The sequence below is a fragment of the Halictus rubicundus genome, unplaced genomic scaffold (genome assembly GCF_050948215.1).
Source record: "Halictus rubicundus isolate RS-2024b unplaced genomic scaffold, iyHalRubi1_principal scaffold0215, whole genome shotgun sequence".
NCBI classification, from domain to species: domain Eukaryota; kingdom Metazoa; phylum Arthropoda; class Insecta; order Hymenoptera; family Halictidae; genus Halictus; species Halictus rubicundus.
In genome coordinates this window covers 281,451-286,814 of record NW_027488756.1, presented here as the reverse complement: position 1 = coordinate 286,814, position 5,364 = coordinate 281,451, and the positions used below count along the sequence as shown (strand labels likewise).

Below are 5,364 nucleotides of genomic sequence, written 5' to 3'. Positions count from 1 at the left end.
ATCAGCTTGTAAACTTGGCCCGCGTCCCATTAACTAATTGTTTTCACAACGCCATGGTTTCCCGGCCAAGGTAAGTTATGAAAACGAGGCTGGCCGGTGCATCCGATAACTATGCGATTCGATTCCCTGCGTCTTCAGAGCTGCACATGACTTTTTATTCCTCGGCGGAGGCTAAGGAAAATGATTTCCATTCACAATGGCCGACGTCGCGGACGTTCTCGCCGTTCCCTCGAACTGATTCGTTCGATTGTATCAGAAACTTTCTGTATTTCGTCCTCTATGAAACGATATGCTCTCACCTTGTTCTTATAAGGATCATTCCACGCGAAATCGGACTCTTGTTGCAGCAATGTTTCGCATTTTGTTCAAATTTGAATATGTTGTAGTCACCTATGAACAAGTCTCAAAGGATTTTCATGATTTTACAGAAAAGTAAGAAAGTGTCACTCTTGTTTCATTAAATTATACGGCTAGAACTAACAAATCGACAAAGATCAAAGATGAGTTTTTGGGAGCATATAGTGATAACGTAAGAGAGTATACTAAAAATGTTGTCATTTGAAAAAAATGTTTTTTTCACCATTCATTTTGCAATTGTTTGAAACAGATGCAATATTTTCATGGCCGGAATATTCTTAAAAATTTGAAAAAGAATGGGGAGATAGCGCAAAGTGTCCCCATTACTGACAATTTAATGAGAATTAAAATTATTTTAAGTGAACGCTGCACGTAGGTAAGATGTCCGGCCGCTGCTTCTACCGCGCGCCTGCCGTCGGAAGCTGTATGTCACGGTGCAGCGTTCACTTGAAATAACTTTAATTACGGAAATTTGAAACTGTCCGCTTTTATGAGAAAGTTCCTCATTTCCCTTAAAGTTTTTAAATTGCTCCTGCCACGAAAGCAGGAACATTTGTTTCAAACAATTGCAAAATAAACGGTGGAAAAACATTTTCTTCGAGTGACAACATTTTTAGTCTACATACACTCTAAGGATGCGTGCCAATTTAAGAGTAAAATTGTCGCGACTTATTCTCCAGAGTCAATTCGTCAGTGTTTTACATATTATGCACGAAAGGAATGGCACTCTCCGGTAGCATCGGAAGTATTTGCTACCGGAGAGGGCTATTCCTTTCGTGCATAATAAAACACTGACGAATTTGACTCTGGAGAGCAACTCGCGACAGTTTTACTCTCAAATGCACACACAGTCCGGTGCAGTCCGGAGTGTACGGTACGTTAAAAACGTTGTCATTTGAAATAAAAAAAATGTTTTCTTCACCATTTATTTATTGCAATTGTTTTAGACAAATGCAATGTTTTCGTGGCAGGAACATTTTTCAAAATTTGAAGAATACGAGGACCTTTATCAAAATATCGGACAGTTTAAAATTGACGAAATTAAAGTTATGAAATGAACGCTACACCACAGACGAGGTATAAGATAAAAGATGAAAAAATTATTCGAAGTTTGAATAAATCCGCTTCGAATAAAAAAAATTATCTTTTTTCGTCGAATAAAATTATTCGATACACATCAAATAAAGATACTTTCTTTACTTGAACCTTCGAATAAGGAATAAAAATTTTTTTTATCTTTTACTAGTTATTCGAAATTTTTATTTAGATAAATATTTTGCCCAACTCTGCCATTTTGCACGATCGAGGAATGATTAGCGGCATCCCGGACCCTTGCTATTCTCATCGGTACACGTACACGCCGACCTGGTGGTGTGTGAGTGTGCCGAGGCACGGCTGTTCGAACGAAGCTACGGCAGCGCCGTCGTTTACGATGTGGACCACGCATGCTCAGATCGCCTCTATTGTCAGAGATCATGCGATCGAATCAGAGAGGATACTCGGAAAATGCCACTCGACACTGAATTTTTTTTTTTTTTAATTTTCATTGCTATTAATATTAACAACAATAATACAAAGACTTGAGTCCACTCGGACCCATTAGCCGCAAATATATGTTTCCCTTATACCTATATACATAACGATTTGACTTACGTACTAAGTTGCACATTTTCCTATATATATATTTTTATTTCTTTTTTTTTTTTTTTTTTTCTCTCTCACTCGACACTGAATGTGGAAAGTGCACCCAGCTCCCCATACTGGACGAAAATGTTACTATTTAGCTTCTTCGAGTGGCCGTTATAGCGGTACTATCGATTGTTCAAGGCCACCTGGGAAAACTGGCCCTTAACAAGAAATTTCGCAGTTATTTTCTCATTATTTCTTTATCAATGTTTTAATTTGAATAGATCTTGTTTTCTTGAAGTTGGAATTTATGGGATATGGGTCGTAGGGATTGGTGTTTCCTTATGACTTCTGTGAAATATATTCTTTACCTTCCTTGAGTTTTAGCGCCTTATATATATACATTAATATATGAAGTAAGGTATGAAATTATCGAGTCAAAGTGGTCAATGTTTTTTCACTTTGCAATCAAATTCACAGAAGTTATTTATTCCTGATCACTATAAGCTGTTTCTATACTATATGTATCGATTGCCAAATGATTCCTTCAAATATCTCGATGCTTTAAATTTGACTGTGATTTCGGACCTGACATGAGTATAGAAATGCCGCGAGTGGAAATACTGGAACATTTCGGCAAGAAAAAAACGTAGATAAAGCGAATATGTACGAAATAGACATAATAAAGGATTTATTTTGTACATATTAAGAAGCAATATTTTATTCACTATATTGTCTTTTAATCTATTTCTTTTTTTTACTAATTATTTCGCCAGTCTTTGAGAATACTCTTTCGGAAGGAACAGATGTTGTCATAACACAAAGATACTCCTTCGCAAGCTTTGATAGTGTTACGTCCCAAGTGGTATGAATTACGATCTTAAGAGGATAGGACGCAGTTTCGAACCTACCTGCATACACCGGCTATGGTTCGGGAAATTGAGGCTCGTTTAAATAACTTTGTACCCTTATTTTGAAAACAACAAAATTATTGATTTATTCAAAGTGTGGTTCTGAATCAGAGATTACAAATTTGATTTTACAAATATGGTTTATATAGCGCATATACTGGAGTGCTTACAAATAGTTTGATTATAATAATAATAATAATAATATTAATATTACCGTGATCACGGGTTCGGATTCGGTTACAATGTACTCCGACTGTTGACACTGGTCTTTGAAACGGTTTGTCGCGAAACAACTGAACGAACTATTTTAACTTCAAAAGAGACTACTGGACTATTGACTATGACTGAATAACTGATTGTTCACGATTGTCTGACTGACTGACTGACTATTTATAACTGAATTTTAGGAGTTGGTCCCCCTTTTTATAAGATGCACAATCCTTTGTTTTTCAAAGATGCTGGCACAGGAGTCTCTACCTTGCATCTTTTTATCTTCTTGATGTCTCCTGACTAGTCAGCTGTACGCCGACAGGATCTTTTTACCATGAAGTCGGCGTCTTTTCTTATAATTTGGCATATTTGGACACCTTTCCTGTTTGTTCTCAGCGTGTAAACTGAGAACTTCATCTGCGTGTCTTGCAGGAAGAAAAGTTGGAGTCGTTTCTCGTGCTACCTTACTGCGTAGAATTTTTAACATATATCTTAATCCTATTTTTACTTCTCCTCGTGCGACATAATCGGATGTCCATAATAATTCATAATAATTCTTCATCTGAGGGTTTATTCGTTGGCGGTCGAACCACCGGACGTTCACTGCCTCTGTCTGCTGGGACTGTGATTGACTGCAATTCTGTTCCCCGCGGGGAAAAAAAAAACAGTAATAATCTATCTATCTATTATAACGTATCTATCTATTATAATCTATCTATCCATCTATCTGTGCATTGTGCGGCCACTTCTTACTTACAGTAACGAGCAAAACTGAGTCTACACTATTTCAAGCAACATAACTTTCTAAAAATTAGATCAAATGACTTGAATTTTATTGAGAAGTTAGAAGGATTAGTTTATTAGACGAGGTGTAAAAAATTTTTGAAAAAAATTTGAATTGGTCGGAATCGCAAAAGAAATAGTAAAAGTTGATTTTTTCAGGCTCTTTTATCTGAGCCTGTATTGAAAATTTAAAGAATGTATTTGATTCGTTCGAATAAATTATGTCCATGCTGAAAATTTCACCGGTATTGACTTATTCGTTTACGAGTTATAAACGATTAAAAATTGCGATTTTAAGCCGAAAATCGTGAAAAATGGCAATTTTTCCACTTTTTCTCTAAAGGGTGTGTGCCTGGATCACGCGAGTACTCAACAGCACAGAACGCTTCACGATTTTGCGTGTTATCCTTGCGCAGGGACCATGCTAATCTTCTCTGTATCGTTCCAAATTTAGTATATGTGCTGTCGAAGCAATTACATGTCAGACACAACCTCCATAATTTCCAACCAGGGCGTTTGATATGTCCCACCGGATATCTGGTGCAGCGAACGGACGATTATCGTCTGTGAGTTATGCACGATCTAACCACGAAATTATACTAAAGGCATAGAACATGTCAAGACACAACACAATCGTCCTACATATTTCATCGTCCATTACACAAGTATATATCATCGGAATTAAATCATATTTGGTTTAGTTTTAATCAGAAACATGTTGGTAAATATGTTGGTAAAAGTTTCATAAAAAAAAATAATGACAAATAAAGAAGTTTTGTAACTGGATTCGATTAGTCTTCTGGTCTCACACCGATATAGCCGACAATGTGTGCCACACTTCTCGGCGACGACGGCTCTTGACCTTTGCTGTTTTCGCCGTTTTCACGTCAGTAGCGTTTTCAAGTTATAGGTTTCTTATGACTTGAAGAGGGTACGACGGTTTCCAGCGTTCCCTGTGTAGTTCAAATGGGACGCTCGGCGAGAACCTCCGATTTCGTATCTTGTCAGTAAAAACGGCGGACTGACAAACAACGAGATTTCACTGTAATAGGCAGTCCTTATAGTAATAGTTATATAGTATTTGTATGGAGTTTTCTATTTTTTAAATATTTACCTCTTTGTGTATGCACAGGATCACGAGCAGGTTGAACCCATTTACGAGCAGACCCAGGAGGGAGCACAGCAGGATGGGCACGTCAACAAAAGAAGCGTCCATCTTCGAGTCTCTTGCTGAAACACGCCATTCGTAGCTTTATCTTAGTATTAAATAACGAATTTGTACGGTGTCACGTTGCCCTGATTTTCGGCCCGTCCGACGGGAGAAAAACCCGGGCAACGGCGGGTTTTTACAGACCGTGAAGCCGGGCCACGTTCGGCCGCGCGAAACGTGGTCCACCCGGGACAAACGGCGCACAGTGGTGCCAAGGCGGCAAAAAGTCCATTTTATAAATTTTCGATTTTTATAAAAAAAAATTAT

At 37.8% G+C, this 5,364-nt stretch overlaps 1 non-coding gene across 1 annotated transcript; it reads right to left on the bottom strand.

Annotated features, from left to right (window-relative positions):
* Window positions 1-4,258: 4,258 nt before the first annotated feature.
* On the bottom strand, window positions 4,259-4,361 carry LOC143364043 (U6 spliceosomal RNA). Its single transcript, XR_013083972.1, has one exon. It is a non-coding gene; the product is annotated as a U6 spliceosomal RNA (small nuclear RNA).
* Between the last annotated feature and the right edge of the window lie 1,003 nt (window positions 4,362-5,364).